At 43.8% G+C, this 12,131-nt stretch overlaps 1 long non-coding RNA gene across 1 annotated transcript in view; it reads right to left on the bottom strand.

Moving 5' to 3' along the window:
- Positions 1–862: 862 nt before the first annotated feature.
- The window catches only part of LOC147730385 (uncharacterized), a 52,628-nt gene continuing 41,359 nt past the window's right edge, over positions 863–12,131 (bottom strand). The window contains exon 3 of the long non-coding RNA XR_015308576.1: positions 863–3,210. This is a non-coding gene — a long non-coding RNA (uncharacterized LOC147730385). The remainder of the gene's footprint in view (positions 3,211–12,131) is intronic.

Genomic DNA, 12,131 nt, shown 5'->3' with positions numbered 1-12,131 from the left:
CTTACCCTACTGTTGCACCCCCCTTGAGTTAGAATAGTAAATTGTACCCGTACACTATCCAATACTTACCAAACAGGTATGCGTAGTAATGGTATGCGTTGTAAAGGTAGTATGCGTTGTAATGGAATGCTGTAACGACCGGATTCTCGAACCAGATGGGATCAGCTCCTGAGAGCCCCTCCAACCCAGTCGGAACGTAATCACCTCCCTCCTTAGAACGTATTTACAATATGTATATGTATATGTATCTACATCTCGTACCTAAGGATGGGGAAAATAGCAATACACATGCATAGGTTTTCTACAATATGACATTCATACCAACTAGTCTCACGGCCACTTAGGCCCAGACTAATCTACCCTGGGGCAGTTCTGATTATGTACCATTACACACTGATCTCTTCAGTGCTCACTCGACACGCAATCCGGCGTGCCATACACACTGAGCTGCAGCCCCAGTGCTCTCTTTTTATCCGGTCCACAATCCGGCGGACCTACACACTGGTTTCCCTCCCAGTGCTCGCTTACTTACAACCCGATCCGCAATCCGGCGGATCTAAGCACCAGTCTCCCACCTGGTGTTCTCATTAACGCCGCTTACCAACGACGATCACTCTCCTATGAATACCTTTGGAAGGAATCTCTCATTGGCTACTTGGGATGATACTACAATAACATGAATTAGCACAGCTTGCCAAATTGAATCATGTACCTTCTGCTCTCAGCATCAAATGGTCCCTCTCTCCCTCATTATTCAGTCACCTCTTACCTGACCAGGATTTACATCCGTTCATGAAAACGATGTCTGACTAGAAGACCAGGTTACCCTGATTGAACAAGAATACAAGGCACATGTTGGTTCACTAAGAACTGGGGTATTTTATTACAATAATTATAAACACAGCACTATACTATAACATATATTCTGCAAAGGAAAGTGAAAGGTTAGAATGTGCACACTATAAGTACTGGTCAGACATCACCTTGTGGACACGAAGTCGGGGTTCAACAGTCATCTAGGTTCCCTTCTCGTCTGTGCCTTGGCTCGTCTCGGAATCACACCTCAGCAGTCACGAGTACACGTCTGCACCGCTATGCTCTGTCTCCTCTGCTTCCCTCCAAGTCACTGGAACCTTCCTCTTTATTAGCTGCTGTCTCTCTCTGTCTCTGATCGCTCTGCGCTACTTCTCCTTCTCCTTCAATCTTTCTTAGAGAGTATCAGCTTCATGATCTTTCTCGGACTTCAAGATGGCGACTGTCTGCCTGGAAATGATTATTGGCATTGATGCTAACGGCTAGCTGCCGCCTACAGACTGACTGACTCACTGCCTAACACTTTCGCTAATATGGAAGCTTGTCCTTTCATGGAAAGTTACGGCCAGTAACCTGCCGCCCACCAAATTCTTGTACCTCCCCGTACCAAGGACACGTTCCCAGCCGGCCGGCCTGATGTTGTGTCTTCGGAGTGGAGAAAAATACAGTCTTTCTATAAGGGCCAGCCTGAGCCGGTTCTCTCCAAGCGAACAACACTTCGAAACTAAAACATTACACTTGGCCTAGAAGCATCTCAAGCTGCCGGGGCAGAAAGCAATATGGAGTCTCTCCCGTTTGAGGCCTACAAGGCCTGAAATAAGCATAACTACATAGAAGGTATACTAACACTCTTGCAAAAGGACGGATTAACACTAATACTAATGAATCTATCCCCTAGCTTAAGTTTATAAGCCCTGATCTAGGGAAAAGGGTACGGAAATGCACTACTGTGCCTTATGAATAGGCCCTGTTTATAGTTCTAATCCCTGCACTAGGAGGGTAATAGGCTGGAGTCACCTTCAATCATTCTCCCTCAAAGGAGGGCCGAAAAAGTCGGTCAGAACACTTCACCCTTGACTCCAGTCTATTAACCATTCTCTATATGGAACTAACATCTGTGGAAGAATAATAGGAAACAAAACTAACTGATCTATTCCTCTTGCCAAATCTACAATATTGGAGTAGAGAAGGAATGCACTGAATAAAGCAGCAAATAGCTACTAAAATACAAATAGAAATCATAATACCCCCTAATATCTGTCGTAGGGAATGTAAGTCAGGTAACCAATTGAAGAGCCAGTCAAACCAGCCCTGATCAATATGTTTTCTAACCTCTGCAGTCAAGTCGTGGAGTTTGTCAATATGGGCCTGGATCGATTTGGTGTGGTCGGACAAATTGAAGCAGCAAAGACCCTCAAAGTCAGAACAGTCGTGTCCATGCTTTAACAGGAGGTAGTCGATAGCTGCGCGGTTCTGCAGAATCGCTCTACGTTCACCCTGGGCATCTAATAACATGTCAGATAAAATAGTAGAGGTTTGGTTAATCGATTTTACCATCCAACAGGCCATTTTTCCGATGGATTTCGCGTTGTAAACAGCCAACGCTGGGACACCAATGATTGAAATAGCTAAACTAAGGTATTCAGATTTGGAATAGAGATGTAAGGAAGAATCACAGTCCTCATGTAACATCATAGAATCGCGGACTATACGGGAATAGGTATTGGGATGTGAGGAAAACATTAACAAACTCAGTCTAGTGATGGCACACGGGCCTCCGGAAATATTTGCAGGAATATAGGGCCAGGAGGAATTGCCGCAGGAGAAGAGCCAACCAGAAGGTAACAACATTGTACGGTAATGGCTAGGAGCAACTACTATACTTTTTACAGGTCATGTTATTTTTAACAGAAACACATGATTTTGGGAGTCTTCGTAAGCACAGCAAGCGTTCATGAGTTGAAAAAGAAGTGGCGGCTCTCAATTTTAACTTTACACATTCAGTAATTGCCTTAGGATCACAAGTCAAGAAAAAGCACAAATAGTACATAAGGGACAAAATTCATGGGCCGCGAAATCGCCCAGAATAACATTGGGTCGGGCATTTGATATATTAAAAATATACTTTAAAGTCTCCAGAGAGGCAGGGACAGCAACCAAACAGGTCGCTAAAATGTCAGTTACGGAACGCATAGGTGTCAGGCAAAAATGCGGAGAATTAGTAACTCGTTTGGCTAGGGTGGTCCAAAAGTTTGATGATGAATCCCACGCAGCGAAGGAACGCGGTACTCGGGTTCTCAAATCAACCAAAGTCTGTGGGTTCTCTCCTCTCCCGACGTAGCAGACCAAAAGGAGTCCAACGCCGGCACATCCTGCAGCAGCAGTCCAGAGAATTATCTGCAAGAAAATCAAATACAGGCATTATTCATTCTCGTAAATAACATTTGTCAGCCGGGACAGCTTCCCAGCTATCTTTCCCTGGTCTCATCACCAAAATGGTGTTGTCATGACCGGTTGCAATAATTTCAGCTTGTTCAGGGGGATGTTTAGGCGATTGCACCCATATTCTCGCTCCAGGGTTGTCAGTAGAACCGAAGCCTTTTTGGCCTCGTACAGTTAACAATGTTGCGGCAGTGCCTTTCTGAATCTCACCACTGAAAACAGGCATGATTAGCAATTGAGCAACTCGGTCAGTCTTTTGAATCGATAAATCAACCTCACTACTATTCAGCAGGAGGACCTTAATCTCTCCCTGATAATCACTGTCAATCACTCCTCCACGTACTTGAACACCTTTTAAGGCAAGGGCCGATCTAGGGGCGATCAGACCAAAACTTCCAGCTGGTATACAGACACCAACGCCAGTCTCGACAATGATTCGGTCTTTACTTTTAAGTACAGTGTCATTCATGGCATGCAGGTCCAAGCCTGCGGAACCTGGGGTTGCTCTGCATGGAGCCAAAGCTCCGGGGGAAATTTCCCAGTACATTACAGTATTGCCAATGGTGTTGGGTTTCGCATCAACATTTGGGGGAAACAAACGCATCAAAGGAGATTCAGCATGTAACAAGGGACGATTATTCAGAATTAACAATGCTTGAAATAAATAATCCCGCCAGTTTTTATACCGGTCGTCAGTTAACTTTCGCAATTGTTCTTTAAGCAAACCATTCATCCTTTCAATCAGGCCTGATGCCTGTGGATAATAAGGAATATGAAACACCCATTCTATATTGTTTTCCGCACAAAATTCCTGTACCAATCTTCCACGAAAGTGGGATGCATTATCAGATTGAATTTGAAATGGAACACCATAGTATAATATGATTAATTCCAATGTTTTAATGGTATTTATTTGGGTAGCTTGTTTGCAGGGAAAGGCCACCAAAAGGCCACTGTAAGTGTCGACAATTGTACAAGCATATTGACAATTTTTGCTCATAGGGAGCGGGCCAATATAATCAATCTGCCAAATTTGAGCGGGCAATTTTCCTCGATGTAAATGACCTTTAACAATTTGTGGTACTTTTCGTTGTCTGGAATGTTGACAGATGGGACAATGCAGAATGGCATCTTTAATGTAATTTAAAGGAATATAAATTCCTCGATCGGCAGCCCACCTGCTAGTGGCTCTCTCTCCAAAATGTCCTGCTTTCTGGTGGGCCCATTTCGCCAATCACGCCAAATCAGAATCTTGCATGTCCACCACTGCCTCAGCAATTTTAGATTTCTCATCTGCAATATTATGAAAGAATTTGTCAAGGGAGTCTATCGGGGTATGAGCATCCACATGAAAGATTGTCACAGTACTCTGTGGGAGCATTTCCCAAATTTCTTGCCATAATTCTTTTCCCCACAATTCTTTTGAATGCAACTCCCAATTATGAGAATGCCAAGTTGGTAACCATACCGCCAGTCCATTAGCTGTGGACCAGGAATCAGTGAAAATATGGCATGTGCCAGGTAGTTCTTGTTTCAAAACTTGGTAAACTGCGTATAATTCAGCATATTGGCTACTCTTTCCTTCACCAGTTGTACTCAGCAATTTCTGTGTGATAGGATTATAGGACACTGCCTTCCAATGCCGTTTATCTCCAATGAACCTCGCTGAACCATCCGTAAACTACACATGTTTTCTGTCCTCCGCGGACAAATCATCAAATGGCTTACCCCACTTGACAGGAGATTCCTGTACTACAGGTACGGAGCAATCACTCCCAGTCTCATTCGATGGCGCCTGCGCCACTTGCTCATGTAATGCTGCCACACCCTTCGGACCCACACGTGCCCTGTCCTGAATGTACCATTTCCATTTAATCACACTCGCCTCTAGAGCATGTCCAATTCGATGAGTTTTCGGCGAACTCAAAACCCACTGCATGATAGGAATTTCAGGTCTCAAAATCACATCATGACCTAAAGTCAATTGCTCGGTATCCACCAGAGCCCAATAACACGCAAGTAACTGTTTCTCAAAAGGTGTATAACGCTCACCAGCCTCAGGTAACATTTTAGTCCAAAAACCTAACAGCACTTTTTGTCTGCCTTGCTTTTGCCACAGACTCCAATTTGCATACAGACCTTGTACGGACACATTCAAATCCACATCACCCTCGCCCACAGGCCACGGATCCAAGGCGTACTGAATCGCTTCTTTTGCCAAATTAAATGCATTCTGTTGTGGTTCACCCCATTCAAACGCATGCTTTTTGCAAGTTACTCGATATAAAAGAGCCAATATCTGACTCAAATGGGGAATATGTTGACGCCAAAAACCAAACAAGCCAATGAAGCTCTGAGCTTCTTTTCTATTCCTCGGAACTGCAAAATCTAGAATTTTTTGTTTAACCTGCGGGATCACCTCTCTGTGACCTTCATGCCAATTGATGCCTAAAAACGTAACATTTTGGGATGGACCTTGTAACTTATCAGGATTAATTTCCCAACCTTTTTCACGTAAGCAGTCAAGGGTTTGATCTAATTGAGTCTGAACTTGATCTTGTGTTTCACCTTGAATTAAAATGTCATCAATATAATGGCACACTTGAATTTGCGGGTGTACAGTTACTTCGGACAAATGCTCCGCCACCAGCCGGTGACAGATCGTAGGACTATGTACATAACCTTGAGGAAGACTTCTAAACGTCATTTGATGCCCATTCCAGGTAAAACTGAATTGTTCCTGACACTCTGGGGCATTCGGAATTGAAAAGAAAGCATTAGCAATATCAATAGACGCATACCATGTACCTGGAAGCTTTTGGATTCTTTCAATTAAAGTAACAATGTCTGGTACTGCAACAGTCAAAGGGGGTGTGTGTTTGTTCAGTTCTCGATAATCAACGGTCATGCGCCAAGAATTATCACTCTTGCGCACTGGCCAAACGGGATTATTCCAAGCAGAAGTAACCGGAGTTATAACTCCTGCATCAACCAAATCCTGAATTGTGACACTGATCTCTTCATGGCCACCTGGAATACGATATTGTTTCTGAGAAACCACTTTTGTAGCTTGGGGAATTTTTATGGGGGGCATTCGTAAACTGCCAACCCGTACGGGTCTGGACGATATGTAGTGTTTAGTTCCAAATTGATGACAACCGTCATCCAAATGCAAAGTCATTCCTTTTAAAATATCAATTCCAATTATATACTCCAAGAGTGGTACAACTAACACAGAATATTCTCTTCGGGGAATTCTACCTATTCTCATTTCAAGTGTAGTTTGCACTGCGGGAGTCTCCTTTCCACCTAAACCAGTAATTGTGAAAAATTGGCCTTTGAATTTCTTTGATTTACCATGAATTAAAGTGGCCTCCGCTCCTGTATCTACCAATGCTCGGGCCCTTTGGATATTACGATGTTTCCAAAAAATTTCAATATCTACATAGGGTCTATTGTCTTTGTGAGCCCACCTGCGTACTGGAGCTTGACCTATTTCCTAGTCATTTTTACTGCGTTCTGTCAACCAAGACAAATCAGGGTAAATGCTATCAGGTTTCTTGGGTATCAAAATATCCTGTTCATATCCATCTCCATTACGAAATGGATTTTTGTCATTTTCATAGTACTGTGAATTACGATCAGAAAGCCTGTGATGATCCTCCCTTCTCCTCAACTCAGGGGACTGATCCCTTTCATCTCTATATCTGTTGTAAACACGATCATCTCTCCCCCTTTCTTTTTCCCCCTCTCTCCCCCTCACATTTTCACGACGAGGGGAATCATCACGCTCATAGCGCCGTTCACCACGACGATCAGAATCCACACGACGCCTCTCGTCACCACTATCATCAGAATAACCACGATCACAATCATTCTTTCGCACACGACGGGCACCCTCCTTTCGATCCAAACCACGCTTACGAAACATGTCCCATAAGCGATTATTAGGCTCACCGTCAATGTCTTCCTTTTTCATACCATCAGCCAACAGTGCAAGAAACATATCACGTCTAGAGAATTTATAATCTCCAGCAGTACAACCCTCCGGTCGAGATTGTCTCTCAAGTTTAAACCAGTCACCCAACTCACCAAGCTGACGGACAGATTCAAGCACCATGGACAAAGGATTGCCAGTTTGATTAATCAACAAAGTCATCATAACCTGCTTGTAAGCAACAGGGGAAGAACGGATAATGCGATTCCGCACAGAAGATGTTAATAAGCCATCCAACAACCTGTCAGCAGTACTGAGAAAAATCTCAGTTTTCATCACCTCCTCTTTCAAACGCTGCGACGCATCGCACAAAGTATACCAAGGCTTGTCATTGACAAGCCAATCAGACTCAGTAGGGTATTTATGGTTACAGCCATCAGTCGCGAGCTGGAGTAGACTAATTTGGCCAGCACCATTATAATTTCGAAAATGGTCTTGTACAGTAGAATCGGAACTCAAAGAGCAAAAACGTAAACAATCACCAGCATCAAGCATGATACCTGCAGCACCTAATTCATAAAGGCGCACCATCCACGTAAGCAAAGCCTCACCAGGCCGTTGTCGAAATCGTTGCAAAATGTCACTAACTTCCTGTTGAGTAAAATCTTCAATACTATCCAAACGAACACCATTCGGATTACCAGGAGCCTGTTGTAATTTACGTCGAAAAACCGGATGCGCAGAAACCTCCGGACGAGCATCCGAAGAAGCCCGGTCCATAGATTTAGAGGAAGAATCAAGATTAGGTACGTCACCAGAACGGGAAGAGCGACCACGGTCGCTAAAACCATTGTCTTTGTCACAAGAAGCAGATTTACAATCACGTCCAGAGCGAGAAGACTCGCGCTTGTCACTCTCCTCAGCCGAGAAGCCAGAATCATTTGAATCCCAGATATTACCTCCCACTCGTCGGGGTTCCAATCCAGTCCGGCTTTCGCCACGACCAGACGCACTTTCCGTTTAGAAACACGACCACGACGGTTTCTATATTTGTATTTCGCAATTCGAACAGCAGCCCTTTCGGCTATAGTCTGATACGTCTCAAGTTTGTCAGCAAGCAAATTATTTTGACATCGTAAAAGAGTATGCGCATTCTGCACCTCAACAAACTTTTCTTCCATATCCACAAATCGCTTCTGCAATTTTACAAATTTCTCATGAAGCATTCTGTATGCAGTCAGCACAATCCAACCTCTTCATCCCAAGATAGGAAGCTCATCACCCTTCACTACTGGAGCCTTTTGCAAGCACGAAACCACATCAGCTGACTCCGCCTGCTCTAAACAAGAAGTCCAATTCTCACTCAAACCAGTAGAATCGGCCCACTCACGGGCCAAGGCCTCGTAAGGCGTTGATTCCCAGCCGGGAATTTCAACAGGCAATTTGAAAGTAGATTTCGATTTACGCGAAAACATTTTGACACACAAAAAATATATACACAATTATCAACAAAGAAAATACGTACGAGCCGAGCGCAAGCCAACAAGATGAAAACAATACAGCGCACACAGGCTTCGTAAACAGTTCGTGACGCCAGATGTAACGACCGGATTCTCGAACCAGATGGGATCAGCTCCTGAGAGCCCCTCCAACCCAGTCGGAACGTAATCACCTCCCTCCTTAGAACGTATTTACAATAGGTATATGTATATGTATGTACATCTCGTACCTAAGGATGGGGAAAATAGCAATACACAAGATTAGGTTTTCTACAATATCCCATTCATACCAACTAGTCTCACGGCCACTTAGGCCCAGACTAATCTACCCTGGGGCAGTTCTGATTATGTACCATGACACACTGATCTCTTCAGTGCTCACTCGACACGCAATCCGGCGTGCCATACACACTGCGCTGCAGCCCCACTGCTCTCTTTTTATCCGGTCCACAATCCGGTGGACCTACACACTGGTTTCCCTCCCAGTGCTCGCTTACTTACAACCCGATCCGCAATCCGGCGGATCTAAGCACCAGTCTCCCACCTGGTCTTCTCATTAACGCCGCTTACCAACGACGATCACTCTCCTATGAATACCTTTGGAAGGAATCTCTCATTGGCTACTCGGGGTGATACTACAATAACATGAATTAGCACAGCTTGCCAAATTGAATCATGTACCTTCTGCTCTCAGCATCAAATGGTCCCTCTCTCCCTCATTATTCAGTCACCTCTTACCTGACCGGGATTTACATCCGTTCATGAAAACGATGTCTGACTAGAAGACCAGGTTGAACAAGAATACAAGAATACAAGGCACATGTTGGTTCAAGAACTGGGGTATTTTATTACAATAATTATAAACACAGCACTATACTATAACATATATTCTGCAAAGGAAAGTGAAAGGTTAGAATGTGCACACTATAAGTACTGGTCAGACATCACCTTGTGGACACGAAGTCGGGGTTCAACAGTCATGTAGGTTCCCTTCTCGTCTGTGCCTTGGCTCGTTTCGGAATCACACCTCAGCAGTCACGAGTACACGTCTGCACCGCTATGCTCTGTCTCCTCTGCTTCCCTCCAAGTCACTGGAACCTTCCTCTTTATTAGCTGCTGTCTCTCTCTGTCTCTGATCGCTCTGCACTACTTCTCCTTCTCCTTCAATCTTTCTTAGAGAGTATCAGCTTCATGATCTTTCTCGGACTTCAAGATGGCGACTGTCTGCCTGGAAATGATTATTGACATTGATGCTAACGGCTAGCTGCCGCCTACAGACTGACTGACTCACTGCCTAACACTTTCGCTAATATGGAAGCTTGTCCTTTCATGGAAAGTTACGGCCAGTAACCTGCCGCCCACCAAATTCTTGTACCTCCCCGTACCAAGGACACGTTCCCAGCCGGCCGGCCTGATGTTGTGTCTTCGGAGTGGAGAAAAATACAGTCTTTCTATAAGGGCCAGCCTGAGCCGGTTCTCTCCAAGCGAACAACACTTCAAAACTAAAACATTACACTTGGCCTAGAAGCATCTCAAGCTGCCGGGGCAGAAAGCAAGATGGAGTCTCTCCCGTTTGAGGCCTACAAGGCCCGAAATAAGCATAACTCCATAGAAGGTATACTAACACTCTTGCAATAGGACGGATTAACACTAATACTAATGAATCTATCCCCTAGCTTAAGTTTATAAGCCCTGATCTAAGGAAAAGGGTACGAAAATGCACTACTGTGCCTTATGAATAGGCCCTGTTTATAGTTCTAATCCCTGCACTAGGAGGGTAATAGGCTGGAGTCACATTCAATCATTCTCCCTCAAAGGAGGGCCGAAAAAGTCGGTCAGAACAAATGCGTTGTAAAGGTAGTTTTTAAAGATGCGTTGTAAAGGTGTGCGTTGTAATGGAATGCGTTGTAAAGGATGTTGCAGTGTAAAAAATGTGTTGTAAATGTATGCGTTGTAACGTCATACATCCCAACATACACAAAGTAGACCTATTGACTTTGTCAAAAAGTCATCAATTATTTGATAAATACACACATTGCAATGTTTAATAATATTTATTATTAAAATTATTTTAAATAAAGCATTTTATAAAACCAATATAACCAAGTTTGAGTTTAAAAAAAATTCTGGCCACTGGGATTGATTGTGGGTGGGTCTATGGCCACCATAGACCCACCCACAATCGATCCTGGTACTCCAGTGAAGAGCACACAACCTCAGCTCGGAGACGTACTGTGATTTGTTTTATGTTGCTCTTGGGCTGCTGTGCTCCCTTCAGCTCTCCACACGTTAAAAAACGTGCCAACAGGACCAAGAAATATATTTAAAAGCCATTGCAGGGCATTATGGGACACTCTTTGCCTGGAGCAGTTAATAATAAATGACTAGTTCTAGGCTACTCATTTTCTATTCCTTTTTTGGTTTGTGCATTTTTGTTCTGTGGGTGTCCCAGTTCCATCCGAGACACCCATAGTTTATGCACACTTTGGGGCCCCTGAGGGGTTGCCCCAAGGCCCTCAGTTACCCCTACCAGCTCCCCAGTCAGCACCCACTATCGTTGCCAGCAGAAGCCCGACATTTTTCATGTACCGTGGGTTTGCAAATTCAATTAAAAAACCATAGGTTTCAGGCCTTATATAGTTAGGAATTAGCATTTAAAAAATCTTGCAAATTCACTGAAAAAACCATAGGTTTCAGGCCTTATATAGTTAGGAATTAGCTTTTAAAAAACCTTTGAAATTCACTCAAAAAACTATAAGGTTTAGGGGTGTTATAGTTAGCTGGACATTTCACTCATACAAAGCCATTGAAATTGCTCCTATATAGTTAGATGTACTAACTATATTTCGCGCACCCGCAATCCACTGCTGATGATGTCACATATTACATCATTCATGACATGGTCAGTGACATCACTGATGACATCTCAAATGACATCAATGATGATATCACTTTTCATCGTCCCTGGGTCAATGAAAAGATAGTGAAGTACCTACGCTATACCTACGCTATATAGATGATATTTTCATCCTGTGGCAAGGCGATGCACATGAAGCAAGTCTTTTTGTTCAGGAAATCAATGACAATTCCCTTAATTTACACTTTACGTCGAAGATAAGCCAACATGAAATTGAGTTCTTGGACATGAAAGTGTTTATTAAGGATACTAGAATGGAGACCACCCTTTTCAGGAAGCCCACAGCGGGAAATACCACTCTACATGCTACTAGTTTGCACCCCAGCATACCATCGCTAGCATCCCGCTGGGTGAAATACTACGTTTAAAACGCATATGCAGTACTTCCACAGAAAATGATCGTTGTCTTGCTCAACTGAATGCCAGAATGAAAGCACGTGGCTATTCTGACACCATTCTAAAACAGGCACTCTCGATTCGAAGGCAGAAATACGCTTGAGGGATAGTTTGCTTGTGTCTAATG

Source organism: Lissotriton vulgaris, chromosome 2_1 (genome assembly GCF_964263255.1).
Source record: "Lissotriton vulgaris chromosome 2_1, aLisVul1.2, whole genome shotgun sequence".
Taxonomy (NCBI): Eukaryota; Metazoa; Chordata; class Amphibia; order Caudata; family Salamandridae; genus Lissotriton; species Lissotriton vulgaris.
The sequence above is the reverse complement of the archived record's forward strand: the minus strand, read 5'-3'. Positions and strand labels throughout refer to the sequence as shown.